Raw genomic sequence first — 19863 nt, forward strand, 5'->3', positions numbered from 1 at the left:
GTGGTTCTGTCAAGGAAACACTTTCACAACACAACTCAAGGTCTTACCTCTAGGCAATTATGGTATCATTTTGGGCATGCAGTGGTTAGAAACAATGAGTCCCATGTGGGTGGACTAGAGAAAAAAGATTATGAGGTTCAAGTACCAAGGAACTTGAATCACTCTCAGAGGTGTCAGAGATAAGCCCACTCCATGCACAGCTATCTCTGGAAAGCATTTGCAAGGCCTGTTAAATACCAGCGCAGTAGAACAGGTGATCCACCTATGTCACATTGCAGAAAGACCACTGGCAGAAACATGTATCCCACCTGAAGTCCAACCTCTTATTGACAAACATCAACAATTGTTTAGCACTCCAGATGCTCTGCCTTCTCACAGAGAATTTGATCTTCAGATTCCATTGTTACCAGGAGTAAAGTCAGTCAATGTCAAGCCCTATAGGTACAATCCTATCCAGAAACAAGAAATTGAGGATCAAGTCACTGGGATGTTATCTCAAGGTCTTATCCAACACAGTACTACTTCCTTTGCTTCTCTTGTGCTGCTAGTTAGAAAGAAAGATGGCACCTGGAGATTCTGTGTGGATTATAAATGCTAAATGTTGTAATAGTACAACACAAATATCCCATGCCTTTTGGAGGAACTTCTGGATGAATTAGCAGGAGCTAAGTACTTCACCAAGTTGGACCTGAGAGCAGGCTATCCTCAGATAAGACTAGTCCACAGAGAAGAGCACCAAAATGCCTTCAAAACACATCATGGCATGTATGAATTCAAGGTGATGCCCTTTGGACTGACCAATGCTCCTGCCACTTTTAAGCAGCAATGAACATAATCTTTTCCCTACTACTGAGAAAATGGGTCTTAGTTTTCATGGATGACATATTAATTTATAGTAAGACTTGGGAGGAACATCTGCAACACTTGGAACAAGTCTTTACTATCCTAACAGAGAACCAGCTCTACGTGAAATTAAGCAAGTGCTCTTTTGCTCAAACAGAGTTGGAATATTTGGGACATATCATCAGTGGAAATGGAGTCCAAACTGACCCTACAAAGATTGCAGCTTTTCAACAAATGGCATGTTCCTACTAATGTCAAACAAGTCAGAAGTTTCTTGGGGCTAACTGGATATTACAGAAAATTTATCAAGAACTATGACATAATCAGTAGAAGCCTTTCTAATTTGTTGAAAAAGGATGTGATGTTCACTTGGACACCCACCACAGAGGCAGCCTTCCAGAGCCGGAAATCTGCCCTGGCCCAAGCCCCTGTGCTGGCCCTCCCAGATTTCAAGAGACATTTGTGGTGGAAACAGATGCTAGCAACACAGGAATTGGAGCAGTTTTGATGCAAGAGGGCCACCCAATTTCCTATTTGAGCAAGGCCTTGGACCCCAAGGCACATGCCCTTTCCACTTATGAGAAAGAGTGTGCGTCAGTCATCTCGGCAGTAGATAAGTGGAGATCCTATTTACAACATGCTCCATTTACTTTGGCCACGGATCATAGAAGCCTCACACACCTGCATGATAAAAAAATCACTAGTCCTATGCAGCAAAAGGCACTTCTCAAGTTGCTAGGTCTGAATTATACTATTGAATACAAAAAAGGGCAAGAAAATAATGCTGCTGATGCCTTGTCAAGATCTCCTGCTCCCACAGACCTACACACTATTTCTTTTTGCACACCTAAATGGCTCACTGTGGTTTCTGAGGGATATCAGCAGCATGATGAGGACAAACAACTACTTCAGGAGCTTGCTCTTACTGGATGAAATGACAAAGGGTAGACAGTGCACTAAGGAATTATCAGATACAAGGACAGAGTGTGAATGGGGCATAACACAGAAGCTCACACAACAATTATACTCTCCTTACATTCCAGTGGTAGAGGAGGACACTCAGGATTTCAAGGCACTTACCAGAGGATCAAAGCGTTGTTTGCCTAGCCAGCTATGAAACAAGACATTCAACAGTATGTTAAAACTTGTACCATTTGCCAACAAGCCAAGTCTGAATACATAAGGAAACTTGGACTGCTTAGCCCTCTGCCAATACCAAAGGAGGCCTGAAATCTGATTACTATGGACTTCATCGGGGGACTTCCAAAGAGCAAGAACTTTGACACTATCTTAGTGGTCATGGACAAGTTCAGTAAGTATGCACACTTTCTTCCTCTGTCACACACATTCACGGCTCTCCAGGTTGCTCAAACATATTTGGATAATGTGTACAAGCTACATGGTCTCCCTCAAGTGATTGTGACAGACAGGGATCCAATCTTCACGAGTACCTTTGGCAAGAGCTCTGACGTCTGACTGATACAAAAATGAATATGAGTTCAGCAAGTCACCCTAAAACCGATGGCCAGTCTGAAAAACTCAATCAGTGTTTGGAGACATTTCTAAGATGCATGGTCCATTCGGCACCCAAACGGTGGGCACATTGGCTCCCCCAGACAGAGTATTGGTATAACACGAATCACCATTCAGCTCTGGGCAAGAAACCGTTCCAAATTCTCTATGAATATCAGCCTCGCCATTTAGGCATTGCTAATCTTTAGAGTTCCTTATCATCAGAACTGTCAGGCTGGGTGGCAGAACGCAATCTGATGCAAGGTCTGATCCGAGAGCACCTTCTTCGTGCACAGCAACACATGAAAACGCAAGAAGACAAGCATCAATCATATCGGCAATTTGCTATCGGGGACTAGGCATTTCTTATGCTACAGCCTTATGTTCAACAGTCTGTCGCTCGTCGTTCCAACCACAAGCTTAGCTTCAAATACTTTGGCCCCTACAAGATTGTCGAGAAGGTGGGGGATGTGGCCTACCGGTTAGCCCTTCCAGCAACAAGCAAAATTCATCTAGTGGTTCATGTCTCCCTGCTAAAGCAGACATCGCCGCCCTCACCAGAACCTGATGCGGTGGACAACCTCCACATAATCAGCGACTTGACCATCCTTCGACCAGCCCAGGTATTACAATCTCGTTTGGTGTAGGTCGGCGGACATACCTGGCCACAAGTGAAAGTGGCGTGGCGCGGTCTCCCTCTGTCCATGGCGACCTGGGAGTGGACAAGTGTGCTGGCATCAACGACAACAACCTGATGGTGAACAGGACGAGGGCGTCCTGTTTCTCAAGAGGAGGGGCATGCAACGACCTGGGCTTGGCCTATGCCTCATCGTGTCGAGTGGCCAGTGGGCCGGCCCACTGAGGCCTGTAATCAAACTACTTATAGATAGATGCGTGTGTGGAGTAGGGCATGTGTGTGTAATCACATTATCCCCAATCCCAAACCTTCCTATGTTGTTCTTCTTCCCGACGCAAATCGCCCCTGTCTCGAAACACCACATCCTGGCATGACGCGAGGAGTTGCTGCGGTTCCGTAGCACTACGTTACAATTCTTTGCGGGCGAAGATGTTTATAATATGCTTCGACGTCATCAAAGTACCGCGAGTGAAATCATCCCACTCGTAGTGGCAGGGTCTTCCCCTACACAAAAGTCTCTTAAAATATGCATGGCTAAAACAAGTACTCCTAAGTGGCGGATGCTTGGTCACGGTCAGATCAAAACTATTGATAAAATTGCTAAAATTTCAAGTGGTGCGCATCACTTGAAAAAAGTTCTAGTCGGAACACAGAATCGCAAGCATGTTAGATAAAAGTGTGGGGGCATATATGATCAAGAAGTACAGATGAGGCGAATAGGAATGCACCGTCCTGCAGCCCCTTCACGTCAAACATGAGATAGTCAAGGGTGGACGCATACATGGAGGGGCGGGGTTCGGCTATTTTTTTTTAAATAATACATTTTTTAATTAATTTTCATAAATATTACGCTGGATAAAAAAATTTCAAAAATAATACACCGTCGGCCCGCTGCCGGCCGATTGGGCCTAGTCGGCCCACAGCAGGCCGATTGGATTCCAGTCGACCTACAGCTGGCCGACTGGCCCCTGTCGGCCCACTGTGGGCTGATTGCGTCCTGTCGGCCCACTGTGGGCCGACTGGAGCTAATTGGCTCGCTGTGGGCCAATTGTTTTGCAAAAAAGTAGGCATAAAAAAATATATGTTTAAAAAAATGTTAATCATGTAATTAAATATGTTAAACGTGTATAAGAAAAATGTTCCTGATGTATACAAAAAATGTACAATATATATGCAAAAATGTTGACATAAAAATATGTTTTGAAAAGTGTTAAGCATGTATTTAAAAATTGTTAAATGTGTGTATAAAAAATGTTCCTTATTTATACAAAAAATATAGAATGTGTATGAAAAAAAGTTGACACCAAAAAATTATGTCTAAAAAGTTGACATTTTTTCAAATACATGATTAAAAATTGTTAAATGTGTGTATAAAAAATGTTCCTTATCTATAAAAAAATATATAGAATGTGTATGAAAAAGAGTTGACACCAAAAAAATATGTTCGAAAAAAATGTTCTAGTTCCATACAAAAAGAGCAACCAATCATATTTTTTTCACAACCTTGATTTATTTTTTGTCACCAACTCACCAACATAATTTTTTGGTGTCAACTTTTTTCATACACATTTTATATATTTTGTATAAATAAGGAACATTTTTTATACACACATTTAACAATTTTTAAATACATGATTAACACTTTTTAAAACATACATTTTATGTCAACATTTTTGCATATATATTGTACATTTTTTGTATACATCAGGAACATTTTTTTATACACGTTTAACATTTTTTAATTACATGATTAACATTTTTTTAAACATATATTTTTTATGGCTATTTTTTGCAAAAAAAATTAGCCCACAGTGGGCCAATTAGCTCCAGTCGGCCCGCAGTGGGCCGACAGGACCCAATCAGCCCACAGTGGGCCGACAGGGGCCAGTCGGCCAGCTGTAGGCCGACTGGAATCCAATCGGCCTGCTGTGGGCCGACTAGGCAAACTGACCCAACGTAATATCTTTACCTACTAATAAAGCAAATAGTGTTTCTGGTCGTCCGTCATAGAAATCGCCCTCGAAGTTCGCATAAATTACCCACTATGCCATCCATAAGTAAAATGATTCGGATTTATTTCAAAATCACCGCCGACTTAGTTCTTATAGAATGATACACTCATACAACACAAGAGCACAAGTAGCCCAATGGCCAAGGCTTACGCCTAGCACGCGGGAGACCAGCGTTCGGTCCCTGGTTCCTACACTTTTTCCTCCTTTTTGGCTCCGTAGGAAGCGCAGGTCTTCCACCAGCACGCGCTAATAGGCCGGCCCATAATTGGCTGGTGGTGGGCCCTGTTTTCTATTTTCTTTTTGGCTTTTTACTTTCTTATTTCTGTTTCATTTATTCTTCTTTAAATTAGTTCAGGATTTTGAAAAGAATCAAATTTTGAAAAGTTGAGAGATTTATTGAGAAGTCATAAAATATTCATGTTTTCAAAATATTGTTTGCATATCATAGAAAAAAACGGAATATCAAATAGATGTTCATGAAATAAAAAACCATGTTTTTTAAAAAAATAATCCAGTATTCCAAACATAGTCTGGAACTAGAAAAAAATGTACCTGGCGCGCCTCCTCCTCCTGCAGGCGCTAATGGGCAGGCCCATAATTGGCTGGTGGTGGGCCCTGTTTTCTATTCTCTTTTTTGCTTTTTACTTTCTTATTTCTGTTTCTATTTTTTCTTCTTTAAATTAATTACGGATTTTGAAAAGAATCAAATTTCGAAAAGTTGCGAGCTTTATTGAGAAGTCATAAAATATTCATGATTTCAAAATATTGTTTGCATATCATAGAAAAAAATCGGAATATCAACTAGATGTTCATGAAATAAAAAATCATGTTTTTTAAAAAAATAATCCAGTATTCCAAACATAGTCTGGAACTAGAAAAAAATGTACATGGCGCGCCTCCTCCTCCTGCACGCGCTAATGGGCCGGCCCATAATTGGCTGGTGGTGGGCCCTGTTTTCTATTCTCTTTTTTGCTTTTCACTTTCTTATTTATGTTTTTATTTTTTCTTGTTTAAGTTAATTCAGGATTTTGAAAAAAAAATCGAAAAGTTGCGAGCTTTATTGAGAAGTCATAAAATATTCATGATTTCAAAATATTGTTTGCATACCATAAAAAAAATCGGAATATCAAATCGATGTTCAAGAAATAAAAAATCATGTTTTTTTAAAAATAATCTAGTATTCCAAACATAGTCTGAACTAGAAAAAAATGTACATGCCGCGCCTCCTCCTCCTGCACGTGCTAATGGGCCGGCCCATATGTGGCTGGTGGCGCCCTGTTTTCTATTTCGTTTTTTGCTTTTTACTTTTTTAATTCCTTTTTTTTCATTCTTTAAATTCATTCGGGATTTTTAAAAGAACCAAATTTCAAAAAGCTGCGAGTTTTATTGAGAAATCCTAAATTGTTCATGATTTCAAAAAAAATTCGCATATCATAGAAAAATAAATCACAATATCAAATAGATGTTCATGAAAAAAACATGATTTAAAAAATCCAGTATTCAAAACACATTCTGGAATTAGAAAAAAAATATACATGATTTTTTTGAAATGTTTCCAAAATTAAAACAGGCCCGTAAATGATGAACAAAATCAAACATCGCCTGCGTAGAAGTTTTAATAAGGGATCTCTAGAGGTCGATTTATGATTTTATTTAATCCTTCGCATCGGGTAAAAAAAGGCTTCCATGTTTCGTACAACGCTGAACCCAAAAAATATTGACACAACTTTCTATGGGTTAGTTTTTGTAAACTATATAAAAATAACTAAATGTCTATTTTGCCTTCATACACAGCTATGTTTATTCTGGTACCACAGTAATTGTTATGACAACCACCGCTACGTTAGGTCAAAATGATATACATCATTCATCAGTCTAGCTTAGGCAGGGTCCATCAATGCAGTTTGCGCCTTAGGAAATCAAATCATGGTCAAACCATCCCATTTTTTGTTTTTTGAAATGACTTTTCAAAAGACTCTTATCTCATCATGACATCACTTAGACATGGTTTTTGAATTGACGTTTTAGAAGCCCTTATCTCACCTTGGCATTTTAATAGCCATTATCTACCACTTCTGCATAATTTGATAGTTTTTCTCCCGTTGCAACGCACGGGCATATTTGCTAGTTTATGAAAATTAATTAAAAAATATATTATTTAAAAAAAATTAGCCGGGGTTCGAACCTGTGAAACGAAGCTTGAGCACTCACCTGGTGAACCACCGCACCATTCAAAACTGATGCTTCTACCGGATAACTACCTTTTATATCACTTTTTTTCTTTTTTTAGCACTACTAGAAAAAGGGCTGTAGATAGGATGGACACTAATGGCGCACTGTACATGTGGTGCGCCACTACTAAATACTAATGACGCACCATGTGTTGGTGCGCCATTAGTAATTTTTTTTTAATTTTTTCAAAACTACTAATGGCGCACCGCGGGAGTGGTGCGCCATTACTAGTTGACTTAGTAATGGCGCACCACACCCACCGTGCGCCATTAGTAGTTTTGAAAAAAAAAATTAGTAATGGCGCACCTGTGGACAGTGCGCCATTACTAGTTTTAACTAGTAATGGCGCACTGTCCACTGGTGCGCCATTACTAAGTTTTTAAAAAAAAATCATTTTTTTTTTCAAAACTAGTAATGGCGCACCGTGGGTGTGGTGCGCCATTACTAGTTTAAGTACTAATGGCGCACCACCCCACGGTGCGCCATTACTAGTTTGCCCAGCTTCCACCGAATGCACCCTCCCCCTCCGTGGAACGCCTTTTCAGTTTTAAAAAAATAAACAAAAATGATAAAAATCTCAAAAAAATAAAAGAAAATAAGTTTCCCATGTGATATGTGGTCTAGTTGTTGGGAAAATTTACAAATATGAATTTCGACTTTATTTACAAAATCTCTCTGGAAATTTGTAAAATGGGCATAACTTTTGCATACGAACTCGGATTAAAAAGTTTTATATATGAAAAATCATCTACTCGAAAAGTTACGGGGCTTTCAAGATCTAGAGGCAAAAAATTCAAAAAAAATTGATTTTGAATTTTTTTTCAAAAAATGATACGTAAAATGACCGGGAAGTTTGAAATATTTTTCAAAATTTTATCATAGTCATGAACATGAACAAAGTTCTAGACATCAACAAGGTATAATAGGATTGATATGCTACATATATCAACAAGTGCCTGTGAAGTGAGCTGTTGCTGAGGTTGGATAGAACTCTGAAGTTAAGCGTGCTTGGGCTGGAGTAGTGTGAGGATGAGTGACCTTTCGGGAAGTTTGACCACGAAGTGCGATTTGACTTGAGTTTAAGCAGATTGACCCGAGATTAAGCCATAGTGACCTGAGATTAAGAAAATACTAGTGGCGTGATAGTAATGACGCACCGGTAGTGCGCCATTAGTAGGCAAAACCGGTGCGCCATTAATAGGCTTTTTCCTAGTAGTGTAGGGGATTATATCACTTTTCCTAAAACACATGTTCCCATCAGCTTAGATAGGCTATGGTCAGTCCAACTCAGTTTGCACCGTTGTTTTAAAAAATTAGATAGTACGTCAATTATGATCTCAGTAACAAAAATAAATATTATAAATACAATTAAAATACTTAATTAGAAAAATTCATGTTTATTTTTCAAACATATTTATGAATTTCAAAAAAGTTTATTTAATATCAAATAATACAAATACTTGGAAAATTACAATTCAAAAATAGTATTTTAATTATACAAACATTTCAATAATTGTATACACATTTTATAATTTAATATTTGTATAATTCAAAATATTCATAACTCAAATTTTTAACTGTTGATATGTATATTCAATTGTGTCTAATATCTAAATTATATAGCCTTTTTGAATATAGATCATCACTAAAAAATTATATATCAGTATTAATTAATAATTTCAATATATTGGATACATTAAGCATATATATTTATGAAAAAATTTAAACGTCTGTATTAACTACCATTTTTATATTTATATTTAAATGTCTTATTTACTAATCATCATTTGCATGTATATTTTTAACACACAAATATTTTAGTATAACTTTATTACATACGTTTTACAATTATCTTTAATAAAATAGTGTGTGCAAACTGGGATGAAGTATCTGCAGCCCGTTTGAGCTCCGCAGGCGGCTTGGTTCAATTCATACTGTTATCCTAGTTGGACAGAAGAATTTGAATAGTATTGTGGTTTTGTTCGCTCCTTTGTAACTTGTTGGTCACGGGATCGAGAAGTCCCTGCCGTCATTTTGTGTTATAGTTTGCTCAGAGCAGTACAGTGGTCGGTCTTTTCCACAAATAAAAAATATGAGGTGCAAAAGTTTGTTGCATCCTTTTTTGCAATTTTTTTTACAAAGGTGTTCTGTTCAAAAATGCGTCGCGCACTTACTGACAGGTGGGGCCATACGCACAGATGCGTCCGCATACACTTGTTGTGACCATATCTGCACGCTTGAGTCAAGTTAGATGATCATAAATCCGTATTATTAAAATTCTAGCACCAAACTAAACATCCAGCGTAAGTTCTATGACCCCAATGACATTACCTCTAAAAATAAAGTTGCCATCATCTCAATGATAAAACTGCCATCCTCTTGATATTAAAATTGTCATGCTCTAAACATGTCATGTTATTAATTATAAAAAATGCCATGCTAATTGAAAAACATTACAAGTTTTTTTAAAAAAAATTTGTTCTCCAAGACATGGCAACTTTTGGGATTTCTAAAAAACACATGACAAAGAAAAAAAATCACTTTTTTTTCTTACAACAATGAAAAAAAATGATTTTGTGAACATTTTTCCGGCAGAACATTCAAATGTAAAAACAAATTAGCTTCATATACATATAACAGTTTATCGCAAGTGTACACAAACTCCTTTCCCACCACTGCCACGGGAGGACGCGAGTTTGAGTCATCTACGGGGCAGCGACGTTGCACCAATATCGTGCAACAGTATAAAGAGCGTTCGCTAGGATCATACTCCTGGAAGACGATCGACAGATAACATTTTCGTTTATTTAATGAGATAGCCCTAGTGTGCCATGTGCTTGTGTGTGTGTGTGTGGCTCATCACCTCGCCTCAAGTTGGGCTGTCAAATCAAATCTTGGCATACTGATGGACATGCCTTCGAAGGTCGCCTCTATTGTAGATATTGTTTTCGAAACAAATTGATTGTTCTTCTGAAGTCATTTTCTTATCCGGAGCTCGAACAAGCTTTTTCCAATTGTACTGTTTAATCCTGAATCGTTTGAGCTTGGGATCAGAAGATGAGTATCGTTGGTGCGTCCATTTTGTAGTGTCTCATATTAATTTGGGGATTAAAGGATGGTGAGAAGTTTAGGGATTAAGTTCTTGGGAAGGACTAAGATACTCTTAACTCGACTGGACAAGGTTCTAAGAAACCCCGACTAAACGCAAATCCGAAGTGAGACGCATCTTGCACTACCAGTGGAGGGCGATTGCCAATGCCGTCGGCCCAGAGATTCCTTTGATCCATGTGAACCTATTCGTCCCGAGGTCTCCAACACCCGTCTTCAACTACTGCTACAATTTTGAAAAGTTGTGTCCCCAAGTATTTGCTGAAGAACAACTCCACAACAAGACATCTGGGCGGCAGGCCCCACCATGGCCCCATGAGCTCTGCCAAAGGAGGAAAAGGTTCCACACCAGCTCCATCTGCAACAAGGTATTTGCACACCAACGACCACTACAGGCAGCTAAGGCAGTGGTAGAAGAAACAGGGTGCATGGATCGGGAGGTTGGGATCCACGGATCCGCCTCCATCGCCCACGTGTAGTCATCATGACCCAGTGGGGGTTCTCGATTTTCCTTCTCTCAATGTTGCCTAGATTGCGCAAACTCCTGTATCACCCTCGGAAAACAGAGAGTAGTTTACTGCTGTGACACAATGCTCTAAACTAAATCTGCGACATACTAAGCATTAAAATCCTGATGTCTCCTATTCTCAAGCTAGTCTCCTTTACTTTCTTGCATGATTTTGCTGAAGGATGGTGTGAAGGGGAGGTGCTAAAACCGATGACTCATGAAGACTCATGAAATAGGGAGAGCCGGAGAGATGTAACACCCCAAAATTTTGACCTTAATTTATTAATTAAAATTTTGCCAGAAAATTAAAATTTTATTTTCTAGTTTTATCTTTTAATTTCAGATCACCCTGTCCCTCTGAATTTTTGAGTTTTTTCCTTCTAGGTGGAAACCCTTCAAAAATATTGATGGACTTGTATATCTTCCCAAGACCATTCCTTTTTATCAGTGGAATTATTTCTACAATTATTTTTCCTGAGCTTTATTTCTCTAAAATTGATTTTTTCATAAGTTTTAGAGTTCCATTTGCACTACAACCCTTTTAAATATTTCTTTAAAAATCCCACAAAAATTGGGGGATGTTAGTAGTAGTGTATAATTTAACTTTATGCAAAAACCCATTGGTGTTCTTTGAAAAATTTGAGCAAAACATCCTCATCTTCATTCTGGTCCAGTTTAGTGTTTTGCACTGCAACCATATTTTATTTTGCTCTTGTTGCCTTGGGATTTGTCCTGCTTATTGACCACTCTACCAAACCCTTAAGTCCAGGAGATTGGACCGATTGAAGTATTTTTGTTCCATGCAATAATACCCTTCACTTCCTGTCCAGAACTGGAGATTTGCAAAACTTGCACTAACAAGTTTCTGGTTTTGCCCAAATAGCCTTGCCATCATCACTTGCACCTAAAGAGACCCCAACCTGGAGATTTGGGCCACCAGAAGAGATGCATAGATGCCCATGGCATTCTGTCGAGCACCTTGTGTTCATGGACAACTTTGGCATAGTTTTTATGTTTGCACTGTGATCTTGCCCCTCTGGACAAACCAGCATGTCCACTAATCTCCTAGCCACCTCTAACCTAGACCTGTTAATTGCCAGCCTCATTCAAGCCCTCTAGCACGCGTTGGCCTTTCGTCGAGCATCTGGCGTGCGTGCTCTGGGCGCGCCCAGAGCGCACGTTTTGCACGCGCGCAACCGAGCCGCCGCGTCTTGCCCCTGGCCCTTGCTCGCCCGTAGGGCCACACCCCGATCTTGTTCGCTCGCCAGAACCCTCCAAGCCGCCCCTGGCGCCCTACATCGCCGCCGTCAGAGCTCCCTTAGTGGCACGCCGGCGTCCGCAGCAGGCTCCTGCCATGGACGGTGCCGCCTGAGCCACTCCAGCGCGCCGGCTCGCCCCTGAACAGCCCAAGCTTATCCGCGAGCCCGTCCGCTAGCGCCTGTCGCCGCCACGTCGCCCTGCTAGCAACAGAACGGCGGTTCGCCGGTGTTCTTATCCGCAGCCGCGGGAACCGACCTCGACCGCCTATAAAAGGAGCCCCCGAGCTCGTCCAGACCCTTAGGCGACCTCATGCCATCTCCCTAGTGCTCCCATAGCCAACAATCGATGGAGGGAGGCCGTCTGCCTCGTCTCGGGCCAGTTCGGCCGCCGCCACGCTCCGGTGTCGAACGTCGCGAGCAGGGCCTCCCCGGCTCATCCAGCGCCGCCGTCCGACTCCCCTCAACCGTTAGGAGCCGCCCCACCTCTCTAGCCCGATCGGGAGCCGCCATAGCTCGAGACCGCGATCCACCCGAAACCACCGTCCGCCGTGGAACTCGCCGCCGGCGACCCCCTCCACCCCCGCCAGCCTATCAACCACTGGGAGGACCGCCCTGGACCAGCGGATCCATCCCCACCCTCAGAATCTCGCGGGGAGCCGCCGTTCATTGGTGGCAATCGCCGGAGCCCCGCCACCGCTCGGCCAGAGAAGGAAGGAGGGTGCGGGCGACTGGTCAAACCTGACCAGTGGACCCGACGGCCCCACCTGCTAGTGACCCCAGCTCTGCCGACGTGTCTTAAGTAGAAACATATTCCACCGAATACGCCTTCGCTAGGGGAAAGCGTAAGCCCCCGAACCATTTTATTTTTCTGTTTTTATTAAAAACAGAATTTTTACTAAACTTTGACTGGCTATAACTTTTTAAATATAAGTCCAATTGATTTGATTCTTTTTCTGTTGTTTCTCAAATTTTGTCTAGTTTATTTTCATATTTATTTAAAAAATTTACAAACAATTTTTTGTACTGTTTTGAAACTATGTGTTAATTTAAATTTTCTTAAAATAGGACTTTTGAAGAGGGAAGCAATTTTCAAAAAGTGCACCCCACTTGCATACTCTTGAAGGCAAGCATTCTGAACCCCGGCATAATATTTGTTGTGCGTAATTTGAAGCAAATACGACACCACCTTGACGCGAAGTATTCGATATTTTATGTGGTGTTACGATCATATTCATGAGTGCATAATGATGATTCCTTGCTGTTGGAATTTGATATGCTTCTGATAGTAATCACCCTCATATGCCTTTCATGCCTATCGGGAGGAATCTGGGAAAGTCTCTGTCTTGGGTAGACACGAACTTGTCTCTAATAATTCGTTGAGACGATTATGTCCGGTAAGGCATGATGAGGTATGATGAGTGGTGATTCTGTTTGTTGGTGTGAAATATATTTGTTATACTAATCCTGCAAGGAATGCCTTAACCTCCTGAGTCGACCGTAGATCGAGTCTTGTTCCAGTAACCCCCATATTTGTTTCGTACTACCACTTGTCCCTGCCATAGGTAGGGTACGGTTCAGTAAGTTGTCAACCACTTCCTAGCACACACCGTATAGAGAAGCCATGGTGGAAGATACCGGCTGCATCTGGTAGACATGCCACCTGGTCCGGGGGCATGGTTGTTTCCGGTTGGAGCCGAGGGGGTAGCTCCCCTAGTTTGCGCGCGTTATAAATTTTTTTGATCCCATGCTAGTCGAGGTTGTAGCCTCCCCACTTAGAGTTTTGCTTAATGGGTGTCGTGGGTGATTCCAGACACCGGTAAGTTAGGCTGGTGTGTGCGGCCAGGTGTGTTTTCATTTAAAAGATCATAGATGAAATTAGTTTCGATGGACTAAAGGAATCCGTTACTCGTGGGTAAAGAGTACACCCTCTGTAGAGATTATATCTATTCGAATAGCCGTGTCCATGGTTAAGGACTACAGTCTGGGATGGGTCAAGTGTCGGTCTTAGTGTCGGTCTTCGGAGGAAAAATTGCTGAACCAGAACATGGATCATGACTTGTGACTCATGATGATTATGATTATTATTATTATGGACTAACCATTTACAATTATTGAGTATCCCTGGGACGGTTCTACCTCCTGAATATTCACTGTGATTATTCTCTTATAAGCCTTTTATGTGGTGTCGCTCAGACGCCCATCTGTGGCATGCTTGTTATTTAGATTACTTATAAGCCCTTTATGTGGTGTCGCTCAGACGCCCGACTGTGACATGCTTGTTATTTAAATTATTTATAAGCCCTTTATGTGGTGTCGCACAGACGCCCGACTGTGGCACGCTTGTTATTTATTTTATTTATAAGCCCCTTATGTGGTGTCGCTCAGACGCTCGACTGAGGCATGCTTTATATTATTATCCTTTCGAGGCGTCGCTTCAGACACCCGGTCGGTGCATTCTATTTCTACTCTCTTATTGCATATTCATGTTGTATATGAATAACCTGCTTGCGTGCATCATGGATTTTTATTTTATGACTGGCGTGGTGATCATAGAATATTTCAGAGCATGATTATCATTTGTTATATTATACATGTGTTCATAATGTTTGCGAGTACATTCAAAGTACTCATTGGCATGTCCCTGGCTATTGTCTTAGCCAGATTTCTTGCATGGAGAGGAGCGTCGCGATGACAACACCGGAACCTACGCAATGGTGATAGCAGCCTCGCGAAGATAGGAGTTATCCAGGTCAGTTGTTCCTGTAAGATATGGAGTCCCATAGACGCCGATGAACCACAAACCGCTTCCGCCACCAGCCACTAGAAACCTTGTGTTGTACTCATAGGCCAGAATGGTCTTGTACTACATATTATGTATTTTGCTTGGAATTTCTGTATCAAGTTGGTGCATCATCAGCTAACAGTAATCCTGGGGCTGGTGAGCACAAGGACCATTTTTTGGGAAATATATCCTGGAAATCCGGTCCTGACAAGAGAGCACACTTCATTGGTAGTCGTATTTATATGGAGGATCAATGATGCACGATGCGGTTGCCAGAGACATTTATACAAGCACGAGAAATTTCTGCACCACAATATCTTCATAAATATGCATGTACCAAAGCTTGCTCTGTCGGGGATGTAAGCAGTTACAAATTACAGGGCACACTAGGTCATGAGGAGAGTTATTGCCTCTAAGATGAGGCAGCAACCACACTTTGATGGTATTGTATCAGCTGTATTCTATGTAGGTTAAATATAATATTTTGATTTTCAAATATTCCTTTCTTCTCTGGAAAGCTGAGTGTCGTCGAAGATGTGTGTCATAGCTGATTCACGGTTTACAGCAATGGTTGTAAAGTCGAGTGCCGGAGCAGCGTACTCGGCTTACAACAATGGTTGTCAACCTATCCGTTATTAAGTGCACCGACGGCAGCCACGTGGCAGAAACTTTGCCGATAGGTGACTATAAGTGGGGTGCCCAGATCATTTCAGGGGTATACTCGGTTTATTTCTGTGAAAGCCGAGTGTCATCTTATTGCAGTGAGTTGTTCCTCCCATACTCGGCTTATGTGTTATGTAAGCTCAATATCCGTGTTTTGACACTTGATGTACATGAACATACTCGACAGCGTGTGACTTTCCAGGGGAGACTTGTGAGAGATCTCATATTAGGTAAGATCAATGAGATCAATCTTTTCCGAAAAAGATCTACATGTTAAAACATTCTAAAAAGAATTGTAGACACACATCAATAGTTGATGTTCAACCTCAAGAAGTTTCAGCTCCTAATTCGACCAACATTAATAGAAACAAAAAGCATAACATTGGACGTGAATAGTGTCAAAGTACTATTCACCCAAAGTTATCACTATTCACATTCAAAATTGTCTTTTTTTAATCTCCAAATGTACATCGATTTTTTAGCTGATTTTTTGGGAGTTGTAGACATACCCAACAAGAATGTTATCAAAAGCGTCGCCGACAGATATCTTTGTTCCTGAGTCACTAAGTGTGAACTCATTACCGAGCCGCCCCAGATCGACCAAATGAGGCACTGTGAAATACTCCCTCCGTTTCAGAATATAAGGTGTATTGATTTCCATGCAAGTTAACCATATGAATGTTTGACCAAGATTTTAGAATAAAATAACAACATCCGTGACACCTAATAGATAAAATATGAAACTACTTTTCATGATGGATCAAATGGTATAGACTTTGTATTGTGGATATTGATATATTTTTCTAAAAACTCAGTCAAACATGCACTCGTTTGACTTTTGTAAAAACAAACACACCTTATATAAAGGAACGGAGGGTTAAACCAATGCTTAAATTTTTCTTTTAATCTCTAGATCTACCAACAAAGGCAACTTTGGGTCGGTGTCGAGCACTTCAACGCTTTACATTGACATGGGAAACACAACACATCTACAAGGATGCAACCAATCTGATCTGACCATGCTGCGGCCAGTGCTTGTTGCCGAACCAAGAAGGACATTCACGTGGAGACACAGTTCTAAAACATAACTCGACTAGACACGGAAACCCAAAGCGAGAGATGCAGCCCGCACAATTTTAAGGCAGACTGCCCCGCCGGCGGCCCTCCTGTTCATTGGCTGGCGCGATCTTGCTCACCCCCGAGGCCCCAACACCACCACCTTTCAACCGCCGCTCAAACAGATGATGGAAGGGAGGTCTCCCCCCGGTGGCATCTTCCCGATGGGATTTGCCCGCTAGCGACCATCGCCGGCACGCAAGGGAGAGGCAGAGCTAATGAGGAAGTTGGGCTCCGCCCCTATTGATCGCTTGTAGTAATTAAGACGCAGGGGAAGTTCTAGAGTTTCCCTATCACAGTGTTGCCTAGACTGTCCATACTCTCTTGTCACCCTTGGAAGGCCGACAATAGTTTACTGCTGCGACACAGTGCTGTGAACTATATTTGTGATGTACTAAGCATTATATTCATGATGTCTCCTACTCTCAAGCCAGTCTCCCTTAGTTTTTTCTTGCATTGATTTTGCTAAAGGATTGTATGAAGGGAAGGTTCGGAAACTCGGTGACTTATGATGGCTCATGATAGGGTGAGAACACACTTCACCAGTGGTCGTATCTATATGGATGATTAGCTACACATCATGAGGTTGTTAGAGACATTTATATCGGCATGAAGAATTTCTGTACAAAATTTCTTCATAAAGATGGGCGTATCAAAGCCCAGAAGATCTTATCATCAAAGAAGGAGCATCCCTCTTTTGCGCGTAAATAACAGGATCCTTGCTTGGACAGGTTTTTTCGGGGGTGAAACTGACTACAAATTACAGGGCACCGCTCAGATTTCTTTGACTGCCATCTATTCAAGTTGACCCTGAACCTTTCCACAAAAAGCCTTGGACATGCAACAAACTGCAAGAAAATAATTCACTTATGAATGGTACATAAAAAATACGATCATGCTAAAATATAGTTCTGGTTTCTATGGGTTGCACTGCACGTAATATGACCACATTTATTTCACTTCTAAGTTAAATGAACAAACTGACTCTTGCGGTTGAGTTTGAGTTCAAAGATCCATAGCAGAAAATAGAACATTTGTATCTAAACTATTCATTCTTTTCCTGCAGAGAGGCCGGCGCAAGCTTGAGGCTTCGGCTTCCCTTCCGCGCTAGGCAGGGCCGTCACGAGTAATTTGGGACCCGGTGCGAAATACAAAATGGGTCCCAATAATATAAAAATGCTTATAATACAACTCAATCATACTCTTACCTAATGATATAACTTTAAATTTGAGTTATTTCATACAATATTTGGAAATATATCACATATCAATGTTTATAAAGACTAAATGTATGGCCGAACAAATAAACTGACCTCATGCTCCACCAAAAAGCCCATCTCCGTTCCGAACTCTCTATCAGTCGGTTCTAGTTGACCAGGCCCACAAGGTCTGAATTAGGAGCCCCAGTTGACCAAGCAAAAGCTAGGTCAAAAATATGTTCTACTACTACACTCTCGTTTTTTTTGAGGATCACTACTACACTCTCGTTTGATCGGACCTATGCACACAGGCCATCAATGGCCCAGGCGCCAGGGGAAACACCTAGAAAGCAATATTGGCCACGCTAAAAGAAAAGAAAAGTGGCGATGGCCACGGGCGTCAGGGGTATATATCACCTGTACTGATTCCTAATAGGAATCGCCAACGGTCGACATCAAACGGGACGACCCAGCAGCACCGATTGTTTGCTGCGATCTGTAAGTTCGTTTAGGTCCGGTTTTCTACAACTTTTTTCTTTTACGTATTATGTTATTTTTCTCTGGTTTTATTTAGTTTTTCATCTGTTTTCTTTGGGTTTTATTATTTTTCTTTATTTTGTTTTGGTTTTATTTGTTTTCTTATAATTTCATTATCTTTTATTTTCCCCTGGTTTTTTCCTTTCATTTTTGTTTCTTTTTATTTTTTTATTTATTTTCTTTTTTCAATGCATGTCAATTTTTTTCTCAGTAGACAATATACATTTTCATACACATTGGACATTTCTTAAATACATAATGTGCATTTATAAACAATATGTTTACAAAACTCTTCCGAATTCATAGTAACATTTTCTAAAATAAACATTGTGCATTTTTTGAATGACAATAATATTTTTCTAAACTAAACAAACATTCTTTTAGCAATGTATTATTTTTTTTCATTTCACAGACATTTTTGGAAACATCTGATTATTTCTTTAAAATATTTCAATTTTTATGGGAAAAAAGTGTTTTGCATTATGAAGACATTTGTTAAGCTTGTATACATTTTTTAAAAAAATTCATTCATTTTTATGAAACACTGGAACATTTTTTATATTGGCAAGAACATTTTTTTGAAAGCCATCAACATTTTGATTAAACTGCACTAACTATTTATTAATACTATGTTAACATTTCTTGAAGAAACAATTAATATTTTTTCAAATACTTGTTTTGATGGCTATTTTACATACACATTTATATATTTTTCATGTACATCTGGAACAATTTTTATACATGCTTAATATTTTCTTAAATACATGATTAATTTTTTTATGTGTGACGGACACTTCAAAAAAATAAAATGGAAACTGGAACTTAAAATCAAAAATAGAAGAGAAAAGATGAAACAAAAAATAAAAACAAAAATAAAATAAAAAGCCGGGCGTGACGTCAGCGCTACTGGGTCAGCCCACGTATCTATTGCCTTTAGGCGAGATATGATGCTAATACTTCGTAGTAGGCAGGACGTAGTCGCGCCCGACGGGAGCTCCTTTTGGATGCGTTTTAATGTAGCATGTAGTTCAAAGATTAATGAACAAATTTTAAAAATATTTAATAGTTTTTTCGAACGAGATTTTTTTTCAAGTTCATGAACCTTCTATGAAAGGGTTTTTATCATTTATCCCTAGTAGTCGTGTCCCACTAATTTTCGCCATTAGAATTTAGAACTGCTAAAAAATGTCGTCGTCCCGTGAAGATACTACCTCAAAAATGCCATTAGATACCCTCAAAATGTCACCATTTCATTACACATTTGCTCAAAAATGTCATTAGACACGGTTAGTATATGGTCAAACGCGTTGACCATGTTATATGACCAATCTAAACCTGAACTCACATGTCAGCTCTCTTTGTCTCACGATAATAAGTGTGGACCCTACCTGCGAGTAGTAAGCAAGCGAGTAATTTTAGAGAAAATTAAGGACGTTGTTGGGGATCTCATAGTTT

Source organism: Triticum aestivum, chromosome 7B, assembly GCF_018294505.1.
Source record: "Triticum aestivum cultivar Chinese Spring chromosome 7B, IWGSC CS RefSeq v2.1, whole genome shotgun sequence".
In the NCBI taxonomy this organism is placed as follows: Eukaryota; Viridiplantae; Streptophyta; class Magnoliopsida; order Poales; family Poaceae; genus Triticum; species Triticum aestivum.